At 44.8% G+C, this 20,194-nt stretch overlaps 1 long non-coding RNA gene across 1 annotated transcript in view; it reads right to left on the bottom strand.

Annotated features, from left to right (window-relative positions):
• Positions 1–202: 202 nt before the first annotated feature.
• The window catches only part of LOC141748381 (uncharacterized), a 34,182-nt gene continuing 14,190 nt past the window's right edge, over positions 203–20,194 (bottom strand). Inside the window, exons 6-9 of the long non-coding RNA XR_012588974.1 lie at positions 8,259–8,372; positions 7,114–7,287; positions 6,151–6,247; positions 203–1,548 (exon numbers count right to left, since the gene is read on the bottom strand). This is a non-coding gene — a long non-coding RNA (uncharacterized LOC141748381). The remainder of the gene's footprint in view (positions 1,549–6,150; positions 6,248–7,113; positions 7,288–8,258; positions 8,373–20,194) is intronic.

Genomic DNA, 20,194 nt, shown 5'->3' with positions numbered 1-20,194 from the left:
GCCCTTTCGCGGCAGCTCTGAAAGAGGGATCGCCGAGCCGGTGTTTCTCAGCTCCTAAGGAAAGCACAAAGAGCGACAGAGACACTCATAGAAATAGGTCTCCCAAAACCAACAGGCATAAAGAACAAACTGAAATTTGGCTCTCGACAGACATATATCTAAAACAAGGACTGGTGAGATGAAAGGACAAAATGATGAGTGAAAGAGAATCTCCAGGGCCTTGTCCTCCTTTTATTTATGCCATCCCAAGACATTCCAGACAATAACGTTACACTGATAGAAAAAAGCCAAGTTTTTGTTTTCTTTGTGATTGTATGTGTCAGGCAAAGGGATGAGTTGTATACAAGAAATGTACAATTCTGTCTGAAATAGCCCATTTTCTTGCCTTTGAACAAGGCTGCAAGGTATTCGTTTAAGAGAAAAAAAGAATCACCAACTTCTGTTTATTAAAACAAAAAATGTTCAGCATCTTGGGACTGTAATGAGAACAAGAGGTTTATTAGCAAGCCTATTTTCTACTCAACAGTCTAACTAGTTTCCTGCTGCGCTGCTTCCCTAATAGGCCTGTGGATTAAATGCAAAGTTTCCTCTACTAAATGAGACTTCAGACTAATGCTGGAAAAGACGATGTATTTCGATGAAGAGAAAGGGTTTTTTTTTAAAAAAAGTTGTTGTTTAAGCCCTTCGCTGCCCTCTGGTCCCCCTGGAGAATTCAGAGCCAGAAACAAAGACACAGAGAAACAGACTAAATCACTGGAGGCTGCGCTGGAACTTTCTCTGCGTATTTTGAAGACTGACATGGACAAAGCGGCGGTACGAGCGGCACACGAGAGGCCAACAGCAGAGTAAGTGCTGCAGCAAGTGCTATTAACTCCTTCTTCCTCCTGATACCAATCGAGCTCTGCCAGCCTTTTCGGGCTTTTATCAGACCCGGTATTTCATTTGCTTCCATAGACGCTTGCCTTCTGCTTTTCCTCCTCCTCTCTTCTATTGCCTCTACAAATCTACAGGCTTTCGTCTTGATGTTCTGCGGTTTGCCCCCCTCGATGCTCTGCCACTTCCCTGCTGTTCTCCCTTCACGCAGCCCAAATCTCTCTAGAGAAGTCTCGCACACCCATATTGGATTGCCTCACTTTCTCTCTTGGCAATGCCAAACCTCAGACCCACAAATAGTCCCCGGCATCATAATACCTATCGATAAAAGAATTTGTGCCACAAAACTATTAAGTGATTTTCATGACAGCTGAACCCGTAACTCCTGACTGTTACCTGCAGGAACTATATGGATAAGATGGATGAAATATTAAGGTAAGTTTTAAAGAAAAGCTGTTGTGAACTGCACAGACTGCAGACTTTTCTATGCGGTATCCCAATTAAGGGAGTTCCTCTCCAATTTTTTCCCATTTTGCTTTCTTAGTTGTACACGGCGCTGCTTGGCCAGGGAGGGGGTCCACCAACATCAAATTCGGCTTTTCCCAAAGGGGCAGAACACGTGCCGTTGACTCTGCAGCTCCGGAAGACCGTTCCACAGCCTCCTCCAAACAGCCACTGCAGGGAAAACAAACAGTTTACATCAATATACTCTGGAAAATGTTTGGTTTGATTACTGCTACTACTAGCGAGGAATTAATTCCAGGCTAACCCCTGGAATCGAGACACAGCTCCCTCTTTCTCTCTGCGCTCATATTCCTTTTTATGCCCTTATCATCCTAAAAACTCTCCTTGTGACTGTGCACCGAGAGCAAGGATTAAAGTTGCTTTCTGTGATGGTCTTTAAATCCGCCTCGGAAGCGCTGCTGCCCAGAGCAGGCTCTGCCGCCCTGCAGACACAAACTCTCTCTCTGGTGGAGCCAGACGCTTGGCTGCAGTGGGATTTTCAGCTCCCTCCTACATCAGCACCAAACTCCGAGACAAATCAGGGAACAGAGGGCATTCTTCTTCCCCTTTACCTCTACCACAGCAATCGTTGTACGGCCAGTAAAATGTAACACCCAACATTTGTACCATCACAAAGATGAAGGGTTTTTGCTTACAGCCCGCAGAAGAGACCTGCTTTTTGTCTCTCCTGCTTCTGTCGCGTTTTCAGTCTGTGTAATGTGTCTCCTTAATTCAACACAATGCGATGAAAACGATATTAAGACAAATGCCATGGAGAAATCCTAAACCAGCCTGTGAACCAGCGGTGGCCCACACTGGCTGTACAGCAAAAGGACCATTATAAACTTCTATATTACTATTTCAGCCATAATTGGGGAAAAATGTTGTTGCATTTGAAGTTCCTGGAAGGGTTTGCTGCTTTCAGTGACCACAGTTTCAGCCCAGCGAGAGCTGACCTAAATCTAGAGTAAGGTGTAGAGAAGGAAACAGATTAAGATTCTAATCTCAACTCCATCATGGATTTTCTTCATTAGTTCTGGTAAATCACTTTCACTTTTATTACTTCTACTTCCCATTCTCCATCTGCGAGATAAGCATCAGCTCTTTTTCACAAGGCACTGCAAGGCTTTTTTTTTTTTTTTAATGTAAAATACAATGACACCTTCTGAGGGAAGACGGACAGACAATTGAATATATTTTCTTTCAGGAAAACAGCTTTAAAAAGCCAGAAAAATCTCTCTTTATGCCCACATGAAATGTTTCCTTTAGCTGAAAACCTACGTAGACTTTAACAGGCTGCAATGTGTGCTTAGATCTGCCAAGAAAGTCCTGGACAAACGAGAGTTTCAGATTCGAGTACTAATTTTCAAAGATTTTGCTTTTAAAGACAAAGTCCGTATTAGTCATTACAGGGCCTTTACTTTACCCGCATCATGAATAACACAAAGAAAGGCTGAAAAGACTAATTTCAAGATTATCTGCAGAGTTGTTTTTTTCTAAAAACTTATTGGAAATTTAGAGAGGAAGAATAATCGAGCGTATCCATTTCTCCTGAGGGGTCTGAATCCATGGCAAGGAAAGCAAGAGTTGCTTTGAACCTGGTATTTTCCCAGGGAGAGCAGTACGGATTTCACATGTCGTATAGAAAGGGAGGAACCCAAGGTCACTGTCCGCAGTTAGGAACTTGGATGTGGGAATAAGAGCTGGTTTCCATGCAGTTATTTTACCTGGTCTCTGTAAAACTATTAATCAACTTCAAAAGGTTGATTAATCAATGTAGAGACTGTTGAGAGAAGGATACATAAGAACTTATAAATTATTTTGAGGCTAGAAGCTGGTGTGAATAATCAGGCAATTCCAGGAATGGTGAAGATGAACCAAATCTGTCTTCACAGCACTTGAGAAAAGAGAGAAGTACAAGACGTACTCGCAGCCACCATCACAAAACACTAAGAGCTCGCTGTAAATTGAATTTCTCTTGGGGAAGTGTCACAACAACTTCATGAAGCTCAAGTTGAAGACGACTGTCAGAAAGGCTGAGTGGGGTAGAAGCCATTGAAAATAACGCTCCTAATCCTTTACCTAGGTCTTGATATATCCAGATTTGGACTACAAGCTGCACTGGTGCTGTGGAAGTGCAGCGGTACCTTTCCCATATCCTTCATTTTCCCACCAGGAGAGCACAGCAAAGTCACCCATTTTCCTTTATTCCCCCTCAGAGCACGTCCATACCCACTGCGGTCAAGAAGTACTCAATCGTGGCACCAACTCCAACCTCGAATTTATTTTTCTAGCCTGCTCATAGGCAGCAGTCTTCAGCAAAGGGAACAAAAGGATTTCTTAAGCCCCGCTTTCCCTCCGCCTCCTCTCTGATAACAGCACAGACCACAGCCATACTGGACCCATACACCAGATTTCCTCTGGCCACTGGGCAGCTATGGGGAGTACTGGGTACAGCCACCACGCTTGGCCATCTAACCACTTCTTTCCTTGGAACCAAGCTGCATTTGGGTGACGTATTTAAATTCCTCTCAATTTTGGAACAGACTTGGTGGGGGCGTTGGAAATCTTTTCCTAAATCCTGAGTGAGGAATACACTAGCACAGCAATTAGGGCTCAGTTTTCCACTGGAGTAGGCTTGTTATAAATTTCCTAGCAAAGTTATTGTTTAGGTGACTAAATCTAGTCTGCATGGAAAAGCTGACAGATATTTCTCGTCACACAGGTCTGTCAGTAGTTTACCATTTCAGAACCATTTCCTTCCAGTTCTCCTTTATGGTCTCAGATATGGAGAGCTCCTGTCAAAACACAGTTCTGCCAACGCACTTTATCCAGATTTACAGCGTTAGCTACGCTGTAATCCCCCGCCCAAACACTCACTGGGCAGCGCGCTTCCATCCACACAACTCCTGTCTTTGCCTGTCCACTTCTTGAGCCACCCCAGAGCTCTGCAGTTCCATTTTAGTCCCTATTTGGACTATGCAATTTATTCCAGGAGCAAAGATCTTGCACGCAGAAAGCCAGGTGTGTCCATTTGGCAGGATTCAGGAACTGATGTGGACTGAGGCTGGAACGGGATCTCCCAAATGAGCTGGACCTTGGACTTGCAGCCCCAACACTGAAAAGCCAGTGCTGTCCCTAAAAATAAGGGTTCTTCACCCGGTGTGCGGAAGCCGATCAACACACTGAGTCAAGATATTTGTCTTTATTTCAATTCTGCAGAACAGGCTGCTGGGCATCTGAGAGAGCCATGTTAGGAAACACACAGGGTCTTTTACACAAAAAGGTAACGAAGGAAAATCATATCAAAATAGCTGATTGGTCACTTGTAATTATAAAACAAAACCTCATTTGTGCACGTCCCAGTTTCTGTCTGGATCATTGCACTAAGGTGGTCTTACATTTACGTGTAAAATCTCCTCCTAGAGGTGTGATTTTCAGTATTAAAATTATCTAAGGTAACTAGAGGTTATACTTTCATCCTGTCAGCTACCACTAGGTTACTATTTAACTTGCTATTCTGTTGGGGCTCCACTTGGAACAACGGCCAGATCCAGGATTGGATTATTTATGTTTATGGGCTTTTTGTTTTAGGGACTTTCCATTCCTGTTGCTATGGTTTCAGAGTAGGCCATCACGGTCGCTCAATTTTGTGGATTTTTAACTCTCTTTGACATCACTAGGGCTCTAGCACGCTGCCCATGAGCTGCTCTCTACCTGTTGATAGAATCACAGAATCATAGAATGGTTTGGGTGGGAAGGGATCTTAAACATCACCTCATTCCCACCCCCTGCCCTGGGCAGGGACACCTCCCACCAGCCCAGGTTGCTCCAAGCCCCGTCCAACCTGGCCTTGAACCCTTCCAGGGATGGGGCAGCCACAGCTTCTCCGGGCAACCTGGGCCAGGGGCTCACCCCCCTCACAGCAAAGAGTTTCTTCCCCAGATCTCATCTCAATCTCCCCTCTTTCAGTGTAAAACCCTTCCCCCTCGTCCCATGGCTCCCCTCCCTCATACTGTCACACTCACTAGAAGCACTGACTATCAATCCCTGCTTCACAAGAACATGTCCTCCTGGATCCAGCCTTCAGAGAAGACCCTCAAGGACTTCTTCTCAAGGAGGTTGTTGCTTCCATCCTACCGTGGAATGAGCATTTCTCCCCACACAAGCCATTGCAGCTCAAACCTCTCCACACACCCAATACCAAGGCCGGTATCTGGCGCGGTTGGCCCTGCAATATTCCATCCAACCCGTCAGAGCTCATTTTCCATCTCGTTGTTCCGGGGGCTGGCCCCCCCGCCAACTCATCTCCGATGGTTCGGCAGCACCAGCTCCCCTGGGGGGCACTTTGTTTTCAAACGTCTCTCTCCAGCCTTACACAACACCAAGCTCTGTCATAAAGCCGGCGCGCAGAGGAAGATTTCTCTGCCTGCCCGCCACAAACGAGCAGCAGGCGTGTCTGGGTCTGAAAGGAGATGCCAGCGTCATCTGCCTGCCCTCGTAAGCATCTCTGCTCGGGCTGACAGTCCCGGATCCTGGCACGCGGAATGAATCAAAATATCCTTCCTATAGAGGGAAAATCCTTGGTGGAAATACAAGCTTCTATTTTCACTCTCCCTGTGTTGAACACTAAGTAAACACACAGGAGGTCAAATCAGCTGGAGTTGTTCTTAAACGTGTTTTCCCTCTCCTTTCCACCCTCTACCTCCTTTTCACCGTACCTTTTCTTGTAGTGTATTAATAGTAGTGTAAGAAATACTGTACATCTGTTACCTGTTTCTCCTGCTCCCCTCCTCTGCATGAACAGGCAGACATGCCACGTTGTACGGAGGAGCAGGCACCACGCAGAAATGTTTTCAGCTTCAGGTACCTTAAAAAGGAAAGGAGACAAGAGTTTAGGGCAGTTAAGTCTGGAAGCACACTGCGTCCCCTTAAAACAGTCCAAAGAATATAATGATTCATAAAACGTGTGCACAGGGAATATTGCTTGAAGTTGGAAAGTAAAGTAACAAGTTTCTACTCTTCCAAAAAGAAAGAAAAAAAAAAAGAAAAAGATTACAAAAAATTGAGAATACATACAGTGTTTTCTTGCCTTGCTAGAAGCTTATGGCAGATTGCTGTAAATGCCATATTAGCATTCCACCTGTGATAAGAAATATGCTCTTTTCTTGAAATGCAGTAGGAAAACCTACTTTCCATGAGTTAAGATGTGAAAGGCCTGAGATGCTAAAGTAAAGGAACAGTTACATGTCTCACCAGCAGAGCATGCTTCGGGCTTCACTACACACTGAATACAAATGCAAAATATGCAATGTAGAATTTAAAAGGAATCTCTTTAAGATAATAGGATCCCTCCTTTATCAGATTCTTTACCGTGTTTCAGGTCTTGAATGGTCTCAGTGTGGTGCATCTTCTTGGTTTGATGCCGATGTGATAAGAAATGGATTTAAATACCAAATCTGGGACTAGACATTAACTTTCCCAGATTTCTAAGACTTTAAAAACTTGACCTGGATTTTCTGAAGAGCACCTCAGATGGGGTCTTAGCCTGAAAAATCAAGATAAGAGAGACCAAAAGAATGACCAGCAGGCTAAGACTCCTAATTACAACCCTGTAATCAATTGTATCCGTAGCCTTAGGCAACTACTTTCAGCCCTTTGCAGTCTGACGGTGGAGGAGGAGGAAGGACCAATAAGCAGCAGTACAGAGGCGTTTTGATGAGCATTATAACTTGCCATTTCATGTGGAGAGAATAGTCAGCGAGCCCTGATGGACTGGTTAAGTTTAAAGTACTACAGAAATCTCAATATCCACTCTAAATCCCCTGCAGTCCATTGTCTTCCTGATCCGTATCCTTAAGCAGTATGCTCAAAAGTAGAATTTCTTCTGTGGCTGCCATTCTCCTCCTCCTATATATGAAATGAGAAAAAGCATGCCAAATGAACAGGGGTTAAAAAAAACCAACAGCAAAAACATACAAAAGTGCACTATCGGCATCACTAAGCACAGCCTAATTGGTAAAGACCTTCCAGAAGCAGTCAAAACTAAATCTGTGCTTTGAAACAAGAATAAAATTGTCTGCTTAACCAGTTATCGATCCCGTTTCTTTAAACTAATTACTCAAGCTATTTATTCATCCTGATCCTGGCAGCAAAAAATAAAAAAGAAATTATATGTCATCGTAACTGGTAACAGACATCCTTAAACTTCCTCCTCCCCATTCCCGTCCTCAGGAAAGCCTGGCATTGCATCCATGCTCCTCTTCTCTCCCTTCCCTTCTGCTTCCCCGGGCAAGCCCCGTCCTGACTCCTTCGCTCTAGGTACAGTGCTGCTGAGCAGCTCATCAACCTCAGCGCGCGCCTTTACTCCCTTTGTAGCAAACTACATGCGCTGCATAATTTATGGCTTAAACATCTTTAAAAGTAGACAACCAGCGATGAGAAGTCTAGCTTCCCTTGGTTGTATTTTGTAACATCTTTAGCAGAACAAGACGACACAAATAATTCCGACAAGCTTTCTTCTACTTTCTTCTACTGTTAGCAGGTTATAGCTAACAAAAAAGCATCACACTGTAAGATTTAGATATTCTTGAGAAAACATTTGTCTCCAGCACAATAACACCACCAGCCCTGGGGCTTCCGTTAGCAGCTCAGCATGGTGCTGGGAGCCCCTGGGCTCAGCCCTGCTCGTGATCCAGCAGAGACTACAGGGTAAGCTTCAAATACAGGAAAGACCCCCGAGCTTCTGTACATAAATCCCTCTAAAATACCTCAATATTTGACTCACCACTTGCATAGACAGCACTAAGATGTCTGAAGTACACAGAACCACCTTACGGCTGTAAAAAAAGTAAGTCCTACTGAAAACTTTACGTGCTCACCTACTTTTCAGCGGTGGGAATATACTTCTGTCCTGAAATTGGCACCACTTCGCTCCCCAAAATCGGTTCGTATTAAGATTGCTGTGCCCAGGATGAATGCGGTCATTTGAAGAACTGGGAACAAAGAAAATGCTGCAGCTCCAAGACAGTCTTAGGTTTTCAGATGGAAATGCAGGTGGCCTCACCTAGATGGTCTCTGTTCGTACACAGACACGCACACACACGTCTATCAGCCCCTTGGAGAACACTGAACTGCCTGACGTGGGGAGGCTGCAAATGCTTTTTAATTAAACCCTCAGGTGAAGACACTGTTCAGATATGAGCTGTTCATACAGAACATCAAGCACAAGAGACTGACTTTTAGAGGAGGGACCCTGGAGATCATTCTTGGAGTGTGCAAACCATCTCAGAAACTACTGAATCACTGAAAGATTGAGTGCGGTATTTCCAGATTCCTTGATTGCTTCCGCTTATACCTAAGCATGACCTCATCCTCCTGTTACGAGACTCAGATGTGATCAATTATTTTCACAGATGTGCCCCTAGGTGTCTGATACGGTGGAACACATGATGCAAAACACAGCGATGCATCAGACCCTGGGGTAGAAGTCAGCTGGCTCCGTAGTGCTGGCATTTGAGTTACAGGATAATATTATTTTAGATTGCTTTTGTGAAGTACAGTTTCAAACCCCATCTGAATGTGAAATAATCAGATATTTAATATTTTGACATGTCTGTGACCACCTTTGACTACTCTATCTACAATGACTGAAAAGATTTTGAATCCACCTGCTGCCAAAAATACCACTTACTGCTGCTCGGCCTCGCGCAGCATCTCTCCTTGCACTTTGCTGTCCCCGTTCAAGACACCTTAAACAACCCGGCAGTCCCACGGAGCCCTGCTGCAAACACGGACCTTCACCAGTTCTGTTCCAGCTTGGCCACCTTAGAAAATTCAGGTTCAAGAGAGAACTGTGCTCACTTGACAGTCACACAAACAGGTGACGTGCAACTGCCGATTTTAGTCCATAAAAATCATTCTCTCCTGGGAAGTCCGTAGCAAGAGCTTCAAGCAGTCAGTTAACCTTGCCAGGGCTCTGGGATATTCTTGAGGGTTTTTCTGAATGTTGATTGATAACTGTAATGGCTTGTACAATGCACGTACACCTGCTTTCCTTCTCTGGCTCGTTCTCTGAACGTTGATTTCTCTAAAGCAGGGGGATGCCAGCTAGGCAGAGTTCAACAACCCTGCACGTTGTGCACTGAAACACAAGCCTGAGAGGAACGGGGAACAAACGTTCTGCATTTGCTGTCCTTCTTCAAGCCTTACCAAGCCAACAGGAAAGGATTCTTATTTCAATTATTATGCTGTTGCGTATCACAAGATTATTCTCTTCCATGGTGATGTCAAGTGCACTCACCGTTGCTTTCCAGCATCAGCACCTTGTCAGGGAGATGATCCCTGTCTAATGGATCTCATGAGTTTGCATTTTCACCTTGTATTTAACTTTCAACCCTTCATTTACCTACTACTCCGTGCTGTAACCCCAGGCCATGTAATTGCCACAAGAGCTGTAGTCTTAGATTTAGCAGCAGCGTATCTAGATACACAGTTTACTACAATGCCTCGTGTTTGCCATGTATGAAACAATCATCTCAGACCGTATCTTTAAACATTCCAGCAATTCTAAAACATGATGCTAGCATATACAAACACTTTTTCATCCACAGAACTCAAAGCATCTCACAGATGTATTACCACCATAACTATTTTTTTCCGCAGAAAGGGTAATATTTAATGTACAGAGAAAAGACTCTTAATTAAATTCTTGTATTAGAATTGAAGGAGACAACACAGCAGCAGCCATCCAACTGTATGTGCTCTGACAACAATGTGGCTTCGGGACTCCACCTAAAAATTGTTCAGCGGCAACAAGAAATCAAGTTCCCAGCACTGTGCAAGAAGTGTGACAGCCAAATAAAGTAACTAACTTGTTCAAGATCAATCCAGAAATCAGCTTCAGTGCTGGGAACAGATCATACTTTGTCTGCTCTCCTGCTCTTTACTTTATTCGCTGACCCCTGTGCCTCCTCCATGAACAGCCTGTCTCTCCTTTGTCTTCATATCCTCCCAGTTCTTTACTCCCTCGCCGTACCCTCCCAGCTTGCCCTCGAGGCAAATGATGCACGTTGAGCAATTTTAACCACCTCTCCAAGTCAGTCCTTAGCCGTTTCTGTTAATCACTTTGACATGGAGGCAACAGAATTGAATGTAAATCCTGTGACTCCAAGTTTTCTGCAATTTAGAGTGATGGAGACTTGGCGGCACCCAAGTGATGACTCCTCCACCCCGTGCTCCCTGTGGGGCAGGGCAGGCAGCGCGGTCCCTCTGTCCCACACCGCCTGACACAGCTCCCATATAACCGAGATCACTAATTACTAGTTTCTGCGTAGTTTTGTCCTCCTGTACTCCGAGCCCTCTGTTGCAGGACTACGTAACCCCAAATCAAAGCCAAAAGCTCCCATATGAAGACAGTCAGGGAGATTCGCATGACTTCCTGCAGCTCTGTTGATGGCATTAAAAATTAATTCATCTCAGTATATCAGCAAAGCTTGCCACAGACACTGAGGAATGCACTCTGCTCTGCTCCGTATGAGCCTTATTTTAGACTTATACCTGAGAAGAGAGCTGACCCACAGCAGACAATTCAAATTCCCGTTCTATATGGACGGATTTTTTTTGGCTGTCATCTACAGGCCAGTCCAGCTGCAGATCCCAGAAATTACGGGTTCACAGATGCTTCATTATAACACCTGGGAAGAAATCAGCAAGAGGTTTACAAAATATCTCAGCGAGAAGCTGCCCCTGCCTGTCAGTCTCATGATAAAAGGAGACCTAGGAAGTTCAAATGCAAAAAAAATTGACTTTGGAGACTCACTGGCTTGCAGTGTCCTGCAATATATCCGGAGGCAACAAACCATGTCAAGATGAGTTCAAAGTGTGCAAGAGCAGAAGTGATCTGCAGACAAAAATCAATACAGGCAAACCTGCGCTGAGTAGCTACAGGAGAAATTAGCAAAGATCAGTACCTTAATGAAGAGAATCTTTCGAGAAAGAGGAGAATGAATTGTATTTATTATGCTTCACACTGCCTTTTGAGGCAGAGCTTGCCTAGCAGGGGTGCTGTATTTCCCAGATTTCCCCATAATGTCTGTGATTTGTGAAACATCAAGTAGCTGCATTGATAAATTCTTTGACGGAAGTCAGCTTTGCAAAAGTAAGTGCATGCAACTAGTGTAAAGCAGAAGAAAAATGTAACGGACCATGATAGGGCAAGAAAAACAGCTCAGAACAAGATGCGAAGCCTGTAAAAGCAGGTTGTGTTAACAACAACCACGTTGAAAAGATTATGATAACATCTGCCAAGAATTTTGTCTGCCCGGGCAACCCTTCAAGCTCATGGTATTTGTGCAGAGCAGAGAGAGGGTGCCTTTATGGATGTTTATGTGTTCAGAGCAAAACAAAAGGGGAAAAGAGGAAGGAAACACTTTCCAGCTTCAGAAAGCTACATTGGAAAGGGACTACGCTGTTCCTTTAATAAAAACCATCAAAAAGCTGGTTTTACTCAGCTGCTGAAACCCTGTCCTCAATTTCAAAGCCTGATGTTATCCGGGGAGACAGAATGCCATTATCCTGCACGCGCTTTTGCCAGAACCCGCCACCTCTGGAGTGAATTGTGCCAGCGGTGTCACAAACGAGCCGCCGTCGCCACTGATGACATCTAGACAGAGCAACAGATACCGGAGCCTGGCCCACTGCCTCTTGCAGGTCTCCTCCTTTGGGATACTCTTTCTTTCTCCCCCATGCAAACCACATTCCCATTAGACTCGGGAGACGAACCGGGACTTCAAACACACTAAGAGTGACAAAGCTTTCCTCAAACACATACACACATCGTAAGTTTTTCAGTGTTTTCCAACCAGCAGACATTTGGCTAATTTTATTCAGTCAAAATGTTTTTGCTCAGAAGTGCCTTGATGGACGCTTTCTGTGGAAGAAATAACCCAGATTGAAGCCGCCAAAGCAAAACTACTGGCAGCCTTGTCCCAGCCTTCCTCTCTTTTACCACCAGCACAGAAACTTTCTTGATAGAAGCGCCTGGGTTTCCAGCTCTGCTGCATCCAGCTGGTATCCAACACCCCCGTGCAGATCGCCTAGCTTGAATTAAATATGAAACACAACAAAACTATCCCACCTTTTGCTTAGCTTTTAATCCCCTTCCACTCCATAAAATGGTCAGGGTGCGCCAGTCATAAAAAAAGATATAAAAATCCTAATAACCCGCAGCGTTTCTTCTCCAGAGGGGAATTCATTGTACAGTCCCAGCCTACTCTTTGCCGTTAGCCTTGTGATAGCATCCACCGAGCCCAGCAAGGGCAAGGTCTAAGCTACGTGGTAAAAACCAGACAACGCTGTTCACTACCTTGTTGTTCGCTCCCCAAGGCCTGCGCGTGATGAGGTTCGTTTTCTCTTCTGGGCTCCTTTGTTCCTCTGTACAGTCACATCTGTCCTGGCTTCACAGCTACTCCTTCAGCTGATGGATGAGGCAGACAGTGTCTGGGATGCAGAGGATCCCCCAGGATGCAGAGGGAGTGCCTGGGGTGGTGGCAGGAGGTGATGGGGGGACTTCGCTGACACATTTGCTCCGAGAAAGCATTCCTACAGCCTTTTTTTCTCTGCAAGGCTCTCCCCGTTTCACTCTTTGCAGCACCCCTTCCTTTAATTTTCAGCAGGAAGAATCCATTCCAGAAGTGCCTTTTATTTACTTCATTCAGAGCAGTCCAAGACACGGTGTTAAAAAGCACCATTTCCCTTCTTTCACCTGGGCGCCTGGCAGAACCTGTTGGCAGCGTACCAAACCCACGGAGAATTTCTAACTTGGCCATATCCGTACTGTACAGCAAAGACGACGGGAGTCCGTATTCCCAATGTAGAAAGCAGAAGAAATTCTGCGTCATCTTGTTTTGAACTGGACAGAAAGGAACGCGCTGCTTTCCCTTCCTCAGCCCTTTGCGAGATGAAATACTGACACTTTCCCATAGGGCGTAATCCCTCCTGAAATCCTGCCAAGGATTCTGGACTGACAGACATTAAGCCTGGGAGGAATTTCCACAGAGGCCACATCCAAATGTTACAACACTAAAAAAATACTCTAATAAAGTGACATATTGGTACCCAGGCAATCACATATAAGAGCGCTGCATGGTGGCAAGTCCCAGACACTGTGCACCGCCCTAATGCATGCGATCGAAGAAGAGTGAAGGACAAACATTTACACCATTTACACCTCTTTTGTGACCAGGAAGACCAAACCTACGACCGAATTGCTGAGAGATGGATGTTCAAAGGAGACGAATTTCAACAAACAGCTGAGACTAAAGGATTTTCCAGCACCAGCTTTCTCCCGCTGTATCCACCTCCCTTCCTAAGTGAACTCGGCAGCCTGCGCCCAGCTCTCTGCTGCTGCAGCTGCCCCACCATCAGCACCCGTGCTCGCGAGTTTACGGCTACATCTGTGTCCTCCCAGTAGATACACCTTGTTGCTTGGGGCAAAACCATCTCAGCCCACACCCCTCTCACCACTGAGCAGCAACAGTTCAAAATGAACAAAGCATCATCTCTCCGGTGGTGTCCTTTGTCACCTTGATACGCACTCGCAGCAGAGCCACCCTGGGCACGAGGGGGGCTGTTCACATCCAGCCGGGACGAGCCATCACTTACCCAGCCCCCTCATACATTTCTTTTCCTGCCAGCATTAAAATTGTCAGATTGGCATTTTCAGCATGAGTCTGCCAAGATGAACTTGAACTACACAGGCATCTGTCTTCTACGCATCAGTATGAGTCTTCTTTCATTGCTTCCAGGGTTGTTAATCCTCCTCCTCTGGGACTGCACCAGGACGGTCCTTTTTTCTTGATAATCGGACTGTCAAACAGGATTCTAGAAGGACAGAACAGTTCATTTTCCCTACTTCTTTATAATTAGGAATTCAGTCCCATCAGAGCAGAAAAGGGACAGACAAGAGTTCAAGGACAATTCTGGCATTTTTTTAATGGCCTTCATAGGTGATTGTTAATCAGAAGTCCATTTCAGAACTTATAATTAAGAGGAATCCTAAAGATAAAGGTAGCGAACGTTAAAAGAAGGATCCAGAGGGGGTAGGAGAGAGAAAGAAGAATCCCCTCACAGTAAGCAGCTAACACAGAACTGTTCAGCCAGCCAAAAATGGGGGACTCATAACACATACGGCAGAGGCACAGGACAAACTTCAGAGGGCCAAAGGCTTACAGAAGGAACGGTTACCTTCAGTGTCCCTTCAGCCACAAGACTTGTGTCCCACGAGCAACATAAATCACAGCAGAACTAGACTGGGGTATAAAAAACAGGCACGGACATAAATCATTGCAATGCCTCGCACTGTCTTGACTCGAGTGTAGCACAATCAGTGGCACGCATGGAACAAGAAGAGAAGAAAGAAGGTAATTCCTGCTCTGCCAATCTTTTTTCCCCCCATCTACACTGCTCATACAAATTTTAATGAAATGCAGCCACTTCTACAAAACACAGAACACGAACAACTGGGATTTTTTGACATGAGGAAGGGAAAACACAGGGGACTTCCAGTTTCACTACAAGACACCAAAACTAGATCTATCAAACAGCTATGTCTGCAGAAAGTGAAAGACCATAATTTACCATCCCACCTGAAAAACAATTTTCAGCAGTATAAGGCTGCTAGCAGCAAGTGTCTCGCTGGTTTATTGGTAAATCACAAGAGAGAGCATCTTCAGCTGAAGCATCAATGCCAGGCAATGATTTCTACATAATCCTGTGCTCACAGCCTTGGAAAATTGCCTGGGTGTCCCAGCAGAATCAAACAAGATAAAGAGAGAGTGATTCAAGTAATGAGTAATAACAAGGCCTGGAAAAGACTGCCTGCTTAGAGACAAATGTGATATTTGCAGTAATTAATAAATGTGACAAGACAGAAAGGAGCTGACAGTAAAGTATGAACGGGTTACAGTTCGGATCTGATGCAGTTTCAAGTTTCCATTCCCAATTTGGAAGTTCTGAATTTTATTTTTTTAATTGTTTTTAAAAGTTAATTCAGGGCTCAGCTTTTCATGTCACCAGAGGCGAAGAGGATTTGGGGTTAGAATTCAGCATTCGGTCTGACAAAACTCACCTACTAGAAAATATTCATTGCGGGGTGAGGTTTGATTGAATCCTCCGACAAGAAAAGTCATTCATTCTGAGAACAACTTCTCTCTAAGCAGCAGATTGGAGTAGTCTAAGACTAGTTTTCTATTTTCATTGTCGGGGCAGTTTCGCAAGACCCGTGTTCATTAGCGGTCCCTAATAATCCCTGCAGGACCTGTAACCAGACGTATGTGGGAGAGTGAAACATAGTACTGGTCCCGAGGAGCATTCCTGAACTTCATTGTTTATTATTACAATTCACCTAGAAACTTGAACCATGACAAAGCCATCCCTGGGACAGACAGCGTATAAACTGTCCTCAGAAAGGAATCCCCTGCTCCGAAGGTGTTATAACCTCCTAAGTGAAGCATAAGAGAGGAATGAGAGATGATTGTTCAGGACCACAAACCAGCTCAGCAACACGACTGGGACCCAAACCTGAGTTTTTCTGGCTCCCAGGCTGCAGTTCCATCAGCCAGCTCAAAGGAACGCAGCACGGATATCTTCACTCGTGGAATCTAACCGTACATCGCCCAGCTCAGGCTCTTCAGCATCAGCCAGCGAAACTAAGCATACCCCGAGATAAATGCCACCCCCGCCACATCCTGGCACGACAGCAGGGACGGAAGATGCACCCAAGGCGCTGGTTGCTCGATAGGTGGCTGTGGGGAAGAACAATCCGTGGCTGGGGCTTGCGGATCCATCCACGTGGGGATGCTGAGGCCACACAAAGCCAGCAGCGCCAGCTCCGGGTGACATCGCCATGGCTCTGGGTGATATGGAGAAGAGGAGGGCACCGGGGGCCCTCCCGTCCTCTTCCTGTATCTACACAATCAGGCCGCGATCCCCCCTCTGTTTTTATCCTGGTGACAGAAGGTGAAAGCTTGCTATTCCCAGCCACGTTTATTTATCACTTTACTCCGGTCTCCATGGAAACAAGCCATGATATTACTGGCTGCAACCGGGAGGTCGGGAGGTCTGCAGAAGCTGCTGGGAGCCAGTGGCACAGCGCAGAACAAATGCTAAAACTAGAAAAGTGTAATTTCTCTGCAAAGAGCAATGAAGTAAGTGGCAGGAGAGTTGAAAAGCACTAAATGTGAGAGGCTTGAACTTAATACCACTTCAATTATTTAACAAGATTGTCTCGTCTATGTATTTGGATGAGTATGATCAAACCTCGGGACCGCTGAGGTCGTCTCATCACCGCACACAGACAGTGCTGGCATATTGTATCTCTGCACCCACTGGGCACCTTTCAATTGCTTTTTATCAACCTTCTCTAGAAAAGACGAACAAGGAAAAAAAAACCCAAAGCCAGACACTCAGAGCTGAGATTGATCCTACAGAAATCAAGGACATCGGGTCAGTCCAGACTTGGCTCTAAACAAATAAACACAGAAGAGAGTAATAACACAGGGATGTAGGTGGTAGGCACATGCCATGCAAGGCTGCATCTGCAGTTGGGGACAGTTTTGCTAGGGACCGGAGCCAGATTGTATGATTAGTTCAGTACCGTCAAACTCTCATGAGCTGTTTAAATGTCTAAATTGTGAAGAACGTGAAATGTCTTCCCTTATCCATTTTATAAGCTAGAGAAACATTAAGTTAAAACACATCTTTCAGACCAGGACCACAGGAGTAGGCAGGAGACACTGGTCTGTCCCACCTCCAGTATTTTATGTTTCACTCACAGAATGTCCATCATCCACTGCCCAGGAGAGATGCACCCAGCAGTTCGCCTCTTCTCCAGAAGGAGCTGATGGGAATGTCCCAACAGATCTTCTGTCTTTACACCCACCTGATATCCCTTGCTCGTACCTGATAGGAACCGCAAATGCAACAATCTCCTAACGAAATTCCTTGACACAGCTTGCGTACATCTCAGACCCAACTTCCTAAGGAAGCCTGGGAGAACTCTCTAGGAAGGGTGGCACACAGCAGCCTGTTACAATTTATAAGAACCATAGACTCTGTTTTCATGGCCAGAGAAAACCATTTGAATCATTTCATCCAATCTATAACAAAGAGCATAAACTATATCCTTAGTACAACCTCTTGTCTGATCGACAGAGTCGAATCTAGAAGGTGAGCCCAACCAAAAACCCTGGTTATAAGAAATAACTGCAATGCCCCGACAGGGTTTCCTGCAGTTCATCACTGGCATAATTAAAAATGAGAACCCTACCTCCAGTCTTGCTTCAGCTCAAGTTATGTTACGCATTTGCCACGCTGAAGAGCAAAACCAGATTTGTTCCCCGTGCATAGACTGTCATGAAGTCACTCAGAACCTCTGCTTGCTAAACTCAGTACATTCAGTTTCTGGAGTCTTCTGGTAGAAGTCCAAAAACCAACTGATGGAAAAATTTGCTGCTGTATGTCACAGAATAAACATATGACAGTGGTGGGTATCTTAAATATGTATTTGTTCATTTTGCCTTTGCTTCAGACAGGCCATTCCCACTGCACTAAATTGCAAAGATTTTTCCACAAGTACCTAGTAAACACCTGAATTCTCTGAGACGGAAAATTGTTAGTGATCTCACAGTAGACTGAAAAGACTCTGAATCTTTAATAACCAGGTCTTTAAGAAAGGACAGATTATTTTCAAGTACTGAAGTGCCAAGTTATTCAAAGTTTTCAGCTGCTACAGAGTCAGCAGTGGTCCCAAAAGCTCACAGAAGGTGCCAGAGAACCTTTCGTGAGGCTGCCTATGAGCCATGAATTTTTATTTTTTCATAATTTAATTTGGAATAACATGCAAAACTTGCAGGACGCATGTGTAGCATCAGTGCAAAGTGGCTTGTTTATTTGTTTTCTGGCCAAAAAGCAACAGGTGCTACTACTGAGAATGTCCTGAACACAAAGAATTGCAAATGAAGTCTACTTCACAAAGAGTCTGGGGACAGATTTTCAAAAGCAGCTTTGATATATTTGCAAATTCTGCGTAGGCATGCTGGTGAGCATCACCAGCGCTTCCAACACAGGCACGTGCAAACTGCTGTAACTGTCGCCATAAGGGGTTCTGTGGGGCCAGGCATCATCCTGCCAGCAGCAGTTGTACCCAGGCACTGCCCGCAGCAGAAGTATTATTTAGAGTTGTTCAAGCAGAAGTCACACACTTGCTTTTGAAATTCTGGCCCAAAAGGTAAACTGGAAAAGTCGATATCCATCAGCTTATTTTTAAGAATCTAAAATCCAGACTGCTATAAAGAACAACTGATTTGCTCTTCAGTTTACACAGAAGCTGCTGTAGCAAGTATTCATCTGACAGAGCACATTACACCGTGTGTATGTGATCGAACGTACATTCAAAGGACATCATCCCTTTGGGAAAGTCCTGCAGAGTTTAGGAAGAAATACAAATCTACTGACCGTTTTAAATTATGCTCAAGAGCCCTGTGCCAGAGGAGATTTACATCAGCTTTGTACCTCGTCCGTCTCACACCAAACTGTACTACGCGCTCGTGGCGGAGGCAAGCCAGTGAGGCTGCAACATAAATATGCCCAGAGGCAGCACATCCATATTGCCCTACCGAAAAGAAAGAACAAAGAAAGAAATCGGAACTAATTAGTACTGTAATGTGTCTGGGGCTAGATTTAGCGTCATGCAACAACCACGGGCAGCAGAGGAATGAAGAAAAATGGAGCCAATTTGTGGCTCAGTATTTATTAGCATTTAGATAATATGTCCCATCCATCATATACAAGGCATGTTCCAAAAGTACCAGTGCTCCTGTGTCCTGAGTGCCCAGAACCCTTGTAAATCACCTTCCTCGGATCTTGCAGAGAAGAAAACACATTCATCTGGATACAACCGCTGGGCAAAGACATTTTTTTCCTTGTGATGGAAATAAAGACTGATGATACAAAGGAGTCATAAAAGTAAGAGGCTGCAGATTAAGACAGAAGGAACCCACTCCTTCCCACTGACGTACATCTGTGACTTACAAGCTGCCAAGCACAGCCATGGGATTATGGGACTCAAATCCCAGTTGACATTGACAGAGACAATTTGAAAGCATTTAAAAATCTTCAGCCAAGTTGGTTGCTCCATTACCCAGCCGTTATTTAGTAGGGCAGAGAAAGGGAACCTTGAGACTACAGAAAAGGGCCTGCAGGGGTTCCAGAAAGGAAAACATTAAACATGACAGTAAAAAAGTTTGATTCCTCTCTTTATCCAGAAGATAAATAACCGCGGACAGCAGCAGATTTAGACAGGTCTGAAGAACAGATCCGTTTCCAGATGTTGCAACCACCCACTCCTGCAGGCGCTGCAGACAAGCAGTCTGGAATGAATCTCGTCTGTGCCATTTAAATCACAGTTTAATTTCTACAGGGCCATCTCTTTGCAAAGAATGGGTTCTTACCATCATTTACTGCTCAGTGTAGAGAAGGAGGCAGCGGCAGAGGCTCACGGCTTCCCTGCAGTCTTGGAAAGCATGTTGTTTTCCTCTGTTTTTCAAGTTTATTCCCCAGGCATTCCAAGACCAGACTCCCAGAAATCTCATCAATTTTTGACTCAATAAAACCCTAACTAAGTGGCTGAAATTAAAGATATAGAAAATTAAGCATACACTTAGGCACTTTGACAAATCAAGGCCTATAAAAATTAAACACCAAATGAATCTTTTCATGTAGATTTCTGCTTTGCTAAAGTTTTAATGAGTTTTGACCT

Source organism: Larus michahellis, chromosome 9 (assembly GCF_964199755.1).
Source record: "Larus michahellis chromosome 9, bLarMic1.1, whole genome shotgun sequence".
Classification (NCBI taxonomy): Eukaryota; Metazoa; Chordata; class Aves; order Charadriiformes; family Laridae; genus Larus; species Larus michahellis.
This window is presented reverse-complemented; position numbering and strand designations above follow the sequence as displayed.